At 36.4% G+C, this 11874-nt stretch overlaps 1 long non-coding RNA gene across 2 annotated transcripts in view; it reads left to right on the top strand.

Moving 5' to 3' along the window:
- Positions 1 to 11874, top strand: part of LOC108445451 — an 83276-nt gene that overhangs the window by 5589 nt on the left and 65813 nt on the right. For both annotated transcript variants that reach the window (XR_001860306.1, XR_001860305.1), the window contains exon 2: positions 7449 to 7534. This is a non-coding gene — a long non-coding RNA (uncharacterized LOC108445451). The remainder of the gene's footprint in view (positions 1 to 7448; positions 7535 to 11874) is intronic.

Genomic DNA, 11874 nt, shown 5'->3' with positions numbered 1-11874 from the left:
AGGGCCTCTGTTCTTAGAGATGAAATGCTCCCAGAGATGGGTGAAAAGAACTTTTGTTTCTGAACGGCTCAACCTTAAAATTTTACCCCAGTAATTTAAAGAGTGGACCCTCAAAAGCAGTTGTGGGAAAAGCTGCAAGTCGGGGGGAAGGGACTCACATGCGAGCAGAGAACCAGCCCCGGTGGCTGTCTTGTTGTGATAATGTTTTCATGGCATGGGCAAGAGAGACTCCTCTTCCTAAATGGACTGAACAAGGTTATTATGGAAGTGGTAAACAGACTGAACATCTCAAGAGTTGTCTTTTTACATTGTCAGTGGGAGAAGGGAGAAAGGTGGTGGGAGGAGAAGAGTTCTGAAGATGTGGTATAATTTTTTTTTCCCTCTTTTAGGTCTGTTAATAAACTTCTTTATATTCTTTCAAGTTTGGTGCCTGCTTTGCATTTTTCCTAATTCTTATCTCACAGAAGGTAAATAATAATGAGTATTTTGGACCAAACCATTAAAATACTTTACATGAGTAATTTTGAGTAGATTCCAACTGGAGAAAGCTAAGTCTTTCTCTCTTCCCTGGCCCAAAACAGTCAATGGTGGTGGTAGTAATGTGGAATTGGAAATCCAAAAGTCATCAAACAGTTGAGTTTGAAACAGGGGCATGTTCACCCTGGCCAGAGTGAAAACAGCTGTGCGAGCCATGTTTAAACCACGGTTAGGAAACTTGGAATGATTTTTTCATTATGTTTATGAAATTGTTTGCCTCCTCTCTGGATTTTTGCATCCTTAGTCTTGATTACTGTCCACTCATTTGGTTTTATTTTTATTTAAGTAACTTCTCCCATTTGCTTACTATTCACTTTATTCTGCCTACTCTTATGTCCTTTAGTGTCTGCAACCCCAGAGGCAGTGGAAAGTTTAAAGTTGAGTTTGTAAGCAAATGCTGCTGCTGGGTGAAAATTCCAAGTGTATAAGGTCAAAGAGAATTATATTGAAGTGTCCGTGGGTAAATTACAAATACTTGGTTTTTAATAAGGCTTTTGGACAGAAATTTCATGGAGTGTTTAGTATTACTTTAGCTTAAACTTTCAGCTAGGTTGTAAAATTATTTAATTTAGCGTAAATTGTCTGAGGGGAGAAAATAAACATGTGGCTCTTGCCTCAAATAATTTACTATATGAGGTCCTTACTATGCAAAGATTAAACTGTGTTATCTATCAGAAATGCAGATAGTTCTATTGAAATTTGTAATGTCCTTGGGAGGCAAAATTACACTTTATAATAAGAACAAAAAAGACATTGCATGAATTTACTAATTTTAATTTTAAAAACTATTAATTATATCCTATATTTATTGATCTTTCTTCTTTGTGTTTTTCTAAGCTTGATGGTTTTTTTCGTTTGTTTGAGGAAAGAGAATAAAAGTGAGGAGAAGCCTACCCCAGATCAGTCAGTAACAATTTTGTTATTATGTTATCCACTGCCTTAAAGTATGTATAGTTTTTTATAGTCCTACTTTGAAATTAGCCAATATAATCAGAAATCTATATTTTAAAAAAATTAGCTTTATAGAAGTATGCTGTGTGATGTGAATTTTCTTTTAAAAATGTACTGGTCAAAGAACTTTGTTTGAAAAGGCTTCCCCTGCTTTGCTTTCAGGGGGACCTAAAGTATAAATGCATATTTTATGTTCTCCCCAAGTCATTAAGGGTTCAGTTTTGTCACTCAAGGGAGATGTATTCTCCCACTGAGTTTAATATGTGTAAGATTGGATTCCAGTAGCCTAGTAACTATATAATATGGTGGTGTTCCTCCGATTAGATAAATACAAAAAAGATTAATCTTGAAATAATTGAGGACAGATCAAGACATTTTGAGAAATCCACTACAGTGACAATGTGATTATGTGAATTATCAGTTGCATGTAAATCCTACTAAGGATGATGGATAGAAATCCCAGATAAAAACAGTTGTAACAATACACCTTTTGTGGTCTCTGAAATTAATTTAATAAATGTTTTGGAGATTGACTAATATACAGATAGTGACCTTTTTGTTTAGGTCAGTGGGAAGTCAAATATATCTTGAAGATTAGTATTGATCAGAGTAAAGCCAAAATCAATCTTGGATTTTGAGGGTCATTACACTTGGAAATAGGATGCAATACTGCAAATGTTGGGTTGTGGAAGGCTTTTACAGTAATCATGGAAAAATAATCTCTTACTTAGGTGCAGTGTCTAAAAAAATGGATAACCTGCTGAAAGATTAGTTATTTAAATAAGTAATAAATTCATCTCCTTGCAGCTTTCCTTAGTTTGAAGGATGATATCCAACAGTTTTGAAGTTGGTATTAAAGTTCTCTTTTGCTTCAGTGCTGGAGGGATTTTGCCCTTCCTGTTTGGAAGTCATAAGCTGGTGTTGAGAAAAAGGTTAACCTATGTTTTTTAGAAAGTTTGTGGGGCTTTTTTTAAAAGTGGTAAATTGTTTTCTGTCTTGACTCCTTTCCTTAGATGTTTTGGTGAAATTTAATTTGTGCAGTTGTAGAAGTGGAAGAGGTAAATTACAATACAATGTATCTTTGGAATATTGCATAGCAAGCATAATCAATTTTACTGAAGGTGAACTAGTGCTGCTTGCTAAATCAGAAATCTTTGAACAGGACTTGTTAATTTTCGTCTTTAATAGATTTGTTTGTTTGTTTGTTTTGTCTAGTATAAGGTCTCTCGCCTGTGTATCTCATTTAAAATTAACCTGGTGGAAATTTTTAAGATCTTACCCAAGAGTTTTCAAGAGAAGTAAGTCTGTGAAGATCTGACTTGCCTGAAATGTCTATCCTGTATTGAGTGAAATGGTGTAAATAGTATTTTGTCCAAGATTCCTCTGTAAAAGATATCTTGCTTTCCTCCCTTATTTTCAGAACCTGTCAAAAAAAATGAAGGTTGTTTTGTTTATTTTCTGCACAGAAGTCATCTTCTGATTTGACACTTTCTGCAGAGAGCACTGGATGATGTTCTCCAAAATTAATTGATACAACTGCATTGATAGCTGTGATTATATTTTGGGCTGTCACCTAGCCTTATATAGTGAAGTCTCAAAACCTGTATTTAAACTGATAGATTATGCATTTATATTTATTAATGGATGTGTATTTCTAATCTTTATGATGTGTTTGAATGCAGATAGAAATCTATATGTACATGGGCATGTGTATCAGATTCAAAGACTGTGTACCATTGTCCTTGAAAATGAAAGCCCTATATAAATGCAAACTATTGATATTGGAAGTCATCTTCAAAGCTGCTCCATTTAAAGATATTTAACTACTAATAATGAGCTACATTCCAGATACATTAGTTCATATTCTGAGAGATCAAAGTGCCAAGATTATAGATAGCTATTCTCAGGCTATAAAAGTCCTTTTACTGGAGCAACTCTTCTTTTCAGTGGACTTCTCTGGAATTTCTCATAATAGTTGTCCTCAGAGAAAATCTGTAGTAGGTATATTAAGAAACTCAGCTTATTTATACCTGAAATAACACTTTGAAAGGTATTAGCAGTAATTTCTAGAGAGGACTAATATATATCACCTTTTGCTGCAATGACAGTTGCTTTGGATTTAAGGGAGGCTCAGACAGAAAAAGGCAAAAAAATCACCAAAAATTCCTGATTAAGTGTTTTTTAGATTAAAATTGTTTGGTAGTCAGAATGAAGCTATTCTTGAAAATGCCTCAGAAAATGGGACTGTTAGTGTATAAATGTTTTGGATGAAATTTGCAAGTTTATTTTCCAATGGGCCTTCCCACATGGGATAGTATACGGGTCAGTTCTTCTAAGTTGAAAATTTTTGTCCACAACTGCTCCCCATTCCTCTGTTTCAAGTGCTAATTAAAGGCTAGAATTGAGTTAAAGAATTATCATTGTTTAGCTTCTCAAAAGAAGGAATAAGTAGAGTAATTATATTATAATAGTAAATTTATATATTCTGATTTTTGATGTTTCTGTTTTTCTTCAATGAAACTAATGGATAGTGATCAGAAAAAGTAGTGATTTTTCTGTTGTGCTCAACCGTTATATTAATACTTGTTTACTCTAGGAATAATTAAATAAAACACAGAAAGTACAAATCTACCTTGAGCTAACTAGTGAGCCCCAAATGCATGTGAGCTCTTCATATCAATCTTTTCAGAGTATATATAACATATTTCATATGTGAGACCTTTATGCAGAAAAAATTATATATTGAAAAGTGATGCAGCCACCTGATTCATTTACTTAGTTTTGAACAGCCCACTCAAAATGGGTCAGGCTTGCACTATTTGAGCTGACTTTGAGAGAGTTTGGAGGCAGTAGGAAACTTGACCTATATTTTCAAACTGGGACTTTAGAAACTGGGCTGAAGGAAAAGTCTTGTAAACTTCTTTCTATGCATGCAAATGTTGATGTTTGGACACTGACAATCTCATTCTAAGAATACATATATTAAATGTGTGCCTGAGTTAGAGGCTGCTTTATTTCTTCTTCTGAGAGTTTTAATCACTAAGTGAAGTTCATTATAATTTTATCTGTGTAAGAGCAGAGGAGGCTCAAGTTGCATTTAACCAGTCATGTGTCCATAAAAAAGGTATTATATGTCTGAAAAGTGGTTCCTTCTGATTTTTAATGGTTTGTTGCTTTATTCAGTAATGGAATTGAGTACTTCAGAAGTAAAGCATTATTTTTCTTTTAAGAAGATTACGAATGTTACAGGACTGATACTGTGCTGCAAAGCGCTACTGCTTTGCTTGGTATCACAAGTCTCCAATAACGCTTTGCTTGAACTCTGCCTCCAGCTATGTTAATATGCTACGGTCTCTCAGAAAACAGATCACAGTCCAGGTCCTTTGCCTATTATGCTATTACCTATTCAACACAGAAGACCCGTATTGCCTGACTTTTGAGTCTGAAAGATTTACAGAAATTTCAGTCTATTCTTAATTTTAAAAAAAGTGTTAATAGCATTAGCAAAAGCATCACATTGGGGATGCTTGCTAGTGATGTAGTTTGGTGTATTGCTTTTTTAACTACTGTCATAACTCCACTTTTCCCAAGTGGAAAGATGGCCACCAGAATACAAAAAAGTTCGAGAAAGAAGAGGTATTTCCCTTAATTACTGCACTTTTTCTTTTGCTGATCTAGATTGTTCTCTCTTAATTTTTCCAGGCCTTTCATAATCCTCTACTAAGTCCCAACAGCTCTTACTTTGCTAAGCTTTCTGCATAAAAGAATGGCCTATAATCTGTTTTTCTCATATATGAAACACCTGTAGTGTTCAAAAAGGAGATTGATAACTTGGGATTTTTGATGCTGACTACCCCTAGCATTCTGTTGTAATTCAGTATTTTACATGCTGACTTAGCAAGGCTTTACAAGTTTCCCATGAGCATGTACAAGGCCCAATTGTAAACTGAGAAAGGTGGGTGTAGAAATCCTCCAGCACACAGAAAATGATGGCATGATCTGATCATGCCAAAGACATTGCAAAGCTTTCCTTTAGATGCAGTCCTCTTGGACCACTTTTATATTCTCTTTACTCCATTTGCAATACGTTAAATCACAGTATTTCAAGGCAAACCTCTTCTGAGTAACAGGTTGTAACAGATGTAGTTTTGTAGTTTCATGTTAGACAAATGTAGTGATTTTTCAGACACAGTTTTGCCTGCCCCATGAAAGTTTTTACGGACACTTGGGATTGTCACTTTTTCCTTCAGATTTCCAAAAGAAGCTTGTCAAGACATGAAGAGAGTATCTTAACTCTCTGTCATGATGGCAGCAGATTTGGTGAGCTGGCTGCTTAGTGAACTTGCAGATTCATTTGAAGCAAACTTGTTTGGGGAAAAGAGCAAGTATTTTACACAGTTTTGCTACAATCAGCTTTCCAGTTTCAATGTTTTGTATCAGAGTAGAAGTTTTACTTAAGGGTAGCAGTGGCATTACATGCCTCCTATCTGAAAGCTGCAGGGTCTGTGAGTGTGCTTGAGGCATAACTTGTCATAAAAGTGCTACTGATGGAACAAAAGCTCTTTTCTATTTATTTTTATCCTAATTGCCAAATGAGAAGTACAGACAATGAAGACTAACGATACTTACTGTAGCAATGTAAAAGTAAAATCAAGCTATTCAGCTAAAGTAATGAGAAACTTTTTCTTGCTTAACTTCTGTGATTTTCTTTTTTTTTAAGTTTTTTTTCTGTGTAATACTGTGGTTAGCCCTACAAGCAGTTTCCTAATGTAATATCTTTATATGGACTGAACCACAGCTCAAGCATGGCAGGTAACTGCCATTCAGTGCATGTGGTGTGGGAAGAGTGACTTTGGGTAAAATCACTTTTGTGAGGCATTTTAAAAATTAACTTCTGTCATTTTTGTTTGCTTCTTCCTCGTGTACAAAGGAGACTTTCTTTTGGAAATAGAAATGGAAATGTATGCTAATAAGTAGAAAATTCCTTCACATACTCCAAAAGAAGGTTACAGTACCAAGAAGAACCGAGATTATGGTTTCAGGCTTCATCAGCCGAAGGATACTGTTTGGAAAAAATTCTGCCTCAGATCACAGCTAAAACATTTATTTAACTAGTCTCATTATAAAGCTTTATAGACTTCCAAGCAAGATTAATAATTCAAAAGGACATCTGTTAGTAAATAATTTAAATAACCATTTTAAGCTAATAGTCATTAGTTACCTGTGTAATATTTCTGAAGAACAGTTCTCCAATAGAAAATGATGTGTGCCAAGACTATAAGAGAATAATTTGACAGTCTTCAATATATGAAACATTAATAGTATTTAATGATTTATGCATTACTACCTTCTGCAATTGTAATTTTTAACATTTGACCTTCAGAGTAGGTTGTGACAGTAAATTACACAAAATTGTAAAGCTTCTGTAAAATAGCTGTAACTTGCATTTGAAAATTGTCAATAATTTTATTAAATGGCCTCTAGTTTGTGAGCCTTAATTTGTCTTTCATACCTTTTGATTTTATGGACCTCTGCTCTAGCCGCTCGGTGTGCATTTCTCTTTCATGAGGAAAAATACTATTTTTTAAAACAAAAGTCAGTACAATCTTTGAGCATCCATGTTGTTATGCCCTATGTCTTTTCTAGTTCTTCTGTATCCTTGTAATGGTGTAAAATGATCATCAACCAGAATTCAAGCTATTTTCATAAAGTCACATTTTGATGATTCATGGTTTGCTACCTAAATCTTTCCCGATTAAATCTTTTCCCACTCTGTCCCATTGCCAAAACTAATAGATTTTTCTCTGTTTCTGGACATCAAGGAGGCATTTTCAGGTAGCTATCCTTGATGACTCTAAAATGTCAGTCTTACAAGCTGGTATAGAGCCTATCTCTGTTTATATATGATTGGGTTTGTGTGTGTGTGTGTATTTTTGTAATGCATCACTTTATGTTTACAGGCAGAGGATTTCACCTGTTTTTCAACTTTCCACACTTGTGGGTGTGAGAGCCTTCTGCAACTTTGATCATTACAAATTATTAGCAGGTATGTTTTTCCTTTATTATCACTTTTTGAATAGCTATCTTTTTTCCACTTACATGTGGAAGTGTAAATATCTCTATCTACAGATAGATTATATATATTATATTTTGGATTTCATATATCCATATTATATATTTATATTTATGTGATATGTTGTAAAGGGTGAATACATTTCTCTGACCCTTGGACCTGCCTGCAAGCAGAGGGTATTGTTCAATCAAGAGGGGATTACCTTCAGTTGGCCATACCATTGTTTTCCAGGTGTTCAGTAACTAAGACTTGGTCTCTCAAAGGTGGCCTTCATTTCGATGTTGCCTGTAGTTTTCATATTCCCAAAATCTTTTGTCAGGCAATCATATTTATAAGGCTTTCCTGTTTCATCTTCCCCAACAATTTCCTTTATCGATGCAATATATCCTCTCATTCCTGTATCATTTCTATCTTCTATTATGTTCTTTCTGCTACTGTTAAACACATATGCAATATATATTCATAATTACTCTATTTATATTGAATAAAATATCATTTTATACAGAAGTGTGTGGATATGCACACACATGAATTCATATACTCCCATATTTGGTTTTAGCATCAATATAAAAGCACAATCATGTTTAATCTTAGCCTTACTGGTAATTTTCATATGTACTGCTTAATGCTTACACTGCTGGTTTTGTAAAATTGTCAGAGGCTTCCTAATTTTGTAGCCATTTTTTCTGCTGTTAAAATTATGTCAGTGTTGCATGAGAGGTCATCATGGGGCCACCAAATCTGAAACTTACACAGACTTGCTTAAAAAAAGCAGCTGGCATCAAAACTAATTTTTAATAACCCCACATCTGCAATGTGGATTCACCTGGAGACAGGAATTTTTTTGGGGGGGCCTGGAATATAAAAATAAATTATTTTTATGAAATTTAAACTTTGTAAAGCTCTGACTCTGTGGTTTTAACTTTTGCTGCAGTGGGATGCAGAAATTGTGATTTACAAACTATTCACTGTAACTTTGCAAGTTTTTGGAAACAGCTGTCTGGTAGAGAAGTTCCACAACTGGAAAATATCAGTGAAGCCCAGTCTGCACAGATCAATGACATTTCATTGCACCTGTCTCTTGTTGCTCTCTCTCTACAATTGCTATTGTATCTTGTGAAGATTTAGTCAAAGAAATACCAGAAGTGTTCATACCTTCTTGAAGCAGTACCCTGTAGTACAGGAACTGCATAAGGACAAGCAACATCTGTATGTGTACATTCATCACAGGTGCCAACACGGCTGTGGAAGCTGTGTTCATAAGCAGGGGGGCTTCCTGAAGATACAGGAATGCTCTATGGGATTTGTGAATCCTCACCTGGGGAAAGCTTCTCTGTCTGGCATGCCCTGCCCTTACATAGCAGAGCAACAGGGACTTGCTGGCAACTGTGTGCTGACCATGGGCCTGTGGTGAAGGGGAAGGTTAGACCCAGGTCAGAACTGTTTGTGTGCTACGAAGGGTTATGATTTGAAGTGTTTTGTTTGCAAGCTGGCTTGCTGTCTGTATGTAATAGTAATACTGCTTTATGTCATACCTAGAGCCTGTCAGATACTCAGAGGGCTCTATCAATGTTCTATATAGTTACTTCTTGGGGCTAGCATGTTTGGATATGCTTCCACACTAGGAATTTATAAGCACATTTAAAATATGGCTCTTAGGCTGTGGTGGGTAAAGACATCCTTGTTTGTTGTTTTCCTTGCAGTTGAGTGCAACAAAGAGCCTCTGTTTGTTGAGCAAACTCAGTAAAGAGTTCAGCTGTGTCTGAACAACAGTATTAAGGAATATCAGGCTCTCCAAACAACCCAGAAAGGATTATAGTAATTTTTTTCCAGCTGAGAGGCTGTATTAACAAAATAAATAAAATTGAAGGAAAACAATGACCTCCTTGCCTAAATCGGCCTGGAGAGTTTTTTAAAATGTGTTTGAAATCTGGATGTCACTTTTTAAATCTAATTAGACCTGGAAGGATGTGTGTGAGATTGAGCCAATGTCACTCAGTCAGCCTTGCATTGCAGTGCTTCCAGAATGTTGTTGCAATGAGAAGCAGAGTTTGGATGAGTTTCTCTTGCAGTTTTGTTTTTAATTTTATTTATTTTGGGTTTTGTGGGTTTTGTTTTGTTTGTTTTTTCTTTTCTTCAGAGAAGTGCTTCTTAAATACTATTTATTTGCTGTGACCTCCTGTGTGACATTGGTTATAATTAATGTTGAATTAGGGTGCATCTGCATTTAATTTTAAAAAGAATGAGCTGGAAAGCATTGCTTTGACTTGTAATTATGCTTTGTTTTCATGCTAAGAAAAGTTGCTTCTTGTTAGGAGAAGAACCAAATGTTTATATGTGTCTTGAAACGGTCCCATTTAATGGATATGAGTGCTTTTATCTGCGTTCCAGTTTAAAGAGTGATGGCAAGACTTAGTCTGAAGATTTTTGATAACAGTAGGAATACATACAGGAATTAACTTTTCTTGGTTTAATCTTGCCTGTCAGCTATGAAGAGTTGTGCCTCATGGTTTGCTGTCTATTAATTAGCTTTTGTCTGGTAAGCACAGGATGGAAAATTACTGTTGTAGGCAAAATCAAAAGCCTCAGAGGGCTGAGGCTAGTGTCATTACCACTGACCTCAGAAGGAGCCATGGTAAGCCAGAAATGTTGCCGGTCTTCTTCTGCGATGCTATTTTCTCTGTAACTCTTTGTCTGAAGGCAAAATTGCTGGGAAAAGTAGATAAATTCATATGAACTTTAATTTCTCTTGTCCAAGAGTCTGATTTATGTGAGAATACTTTTTGTTTGTTGGTGTTAGAAATAATCAAAATAATTAAGGTGGAGGAAGACTCTGAGTGTTTATCTGTGAGAGATAACTAAAAACTAAACCCATGATTAAAATTTAGTATTTGTTAAATTATTTTGAGTTGGGTCAGTAAGAAGAGGAAGGATCTAGCATTTATTGCTTTTTTCTTTTTAAGTTGGAAATTGTTTTCCTGTATGGATGGGCATTTTTCTGCAAGGGGTGGTTGTTTTCCTGCATTATATACCACATCTGCTGAAACAGACTTGCTTTTCTGTGTGCTTCTGCTTCTTTTAACCTTACAAGCATGAATACATTACATTGAAGGTATGATGTGACACATCCTTGTGGTCCTTTCTGAATAAGATTAACATCTTTAAGTCAGCCAGAAGTTGTACAGAAAGTGCTGTGCACTTGTTAAACTCTGGATGAGACCTGAACTGCTTTCCATTAGAAAAATCTTTCTTGTTACAGGTTTTTCTCTGGCTTTAATACAAAATAGGATTAAAACCTGCTAAACTTTAATCCTGTTGTAAAATTTTGTTACCTCATATGGTTAGCTGACTCCAAGTTAGGTATTCTGTGACAAGTTTGCCAAATTTGTCCATGCCTGGTATCTCGCAGAGGCACCACTGGTCCCTCTTTAGCCCCTTGCTGTGAAAAAAGTTTCACTTTCTTGGTTTCTCTAAATCATAATGTCTTGATTTTAGCATTTTTGTTGTCCTGTTGCTTGTGGCATGATGTGAAGTTTCTGGGGCAGCACACTACTTGTGATCCCTGTGTTGGAAAGCCCTGATCCACTCCAGGGCCACTCCCCTGTTGCAGCAGGACAGAGCTGGGACAAGGACCCTTGCTTCTGCTTCAAGGTGCCAAGCAGTGGCCAGAGCTGCACTTCTATTAAAGCTCGGTCACCTGAGCAGTGCAGGAACATCTGTGGCAGTTTTGCACCAGCTGTTGTTCACAGGCACTTGAGGAGACTCATGACAGCGAGCTGTGTGCTGTGTACCCAAAGGTGCAAAGCAGTGGCCCATGGTCTGGCCATGCTGTCCTCCCTGCAGCTGCCTGTCGTGGGGGGCCAGGGCCCTTCAGGGCTGCCTGTGCCTCTCTGGCTGGCAGAGATCTCGCTGCCATTTAATTGGCATCCTCTTTTCCCTCCAGGGCTGTGACTGGCTCCCTCATCTCCTCCATGCCTGCAATCCACAGCACGTCCCTCTGCAGTACCACACTGCCTGTGACTTGTCATGCTGGCCTGCTGGCATGGACCGTGTCCCTCTGGGGGTCCTATCAGCAATGCTGTCCTCGGGATTGTTTTTCAAGATATGGTTATCAGTTTAATTTGCTTAAAATTTGCCATAAGGAGAAATAGGCTATGAGATCTTTCTTCCTGGGAGGAATTTCCACCAGGCAAAACCTGTCACAGAGCATTAGCTGCACACGATGACACTGTGCTGCTAAGGAAAAGAGCAAGTGAAACTAAAATAGTTTATCTCTCTGTTAAAATTCCACTCCATTATTCTGTATATTACAT

Source organism: Corvus brachyrhynchos, unplaced genomic scaffold (assembly GCF_000691975.1).
Source record: "Corvus brachyrhynchos isolate BGI_N302 unplaced genomic scaffold, ASM69197v1 scaffold142, whole genome shotgun sequence".
In the NCBI taxonomy this organism is placed as follows: domain Eukaryota; kingdom Metazoa; phylum Chordata; class Aves; order Passeriformes; family Corvidae; genus Corvus; species Corvus brachyrhynchos.
This window is presented reverse-complemented; position numbering and strand designations above follow the sequence as displayed.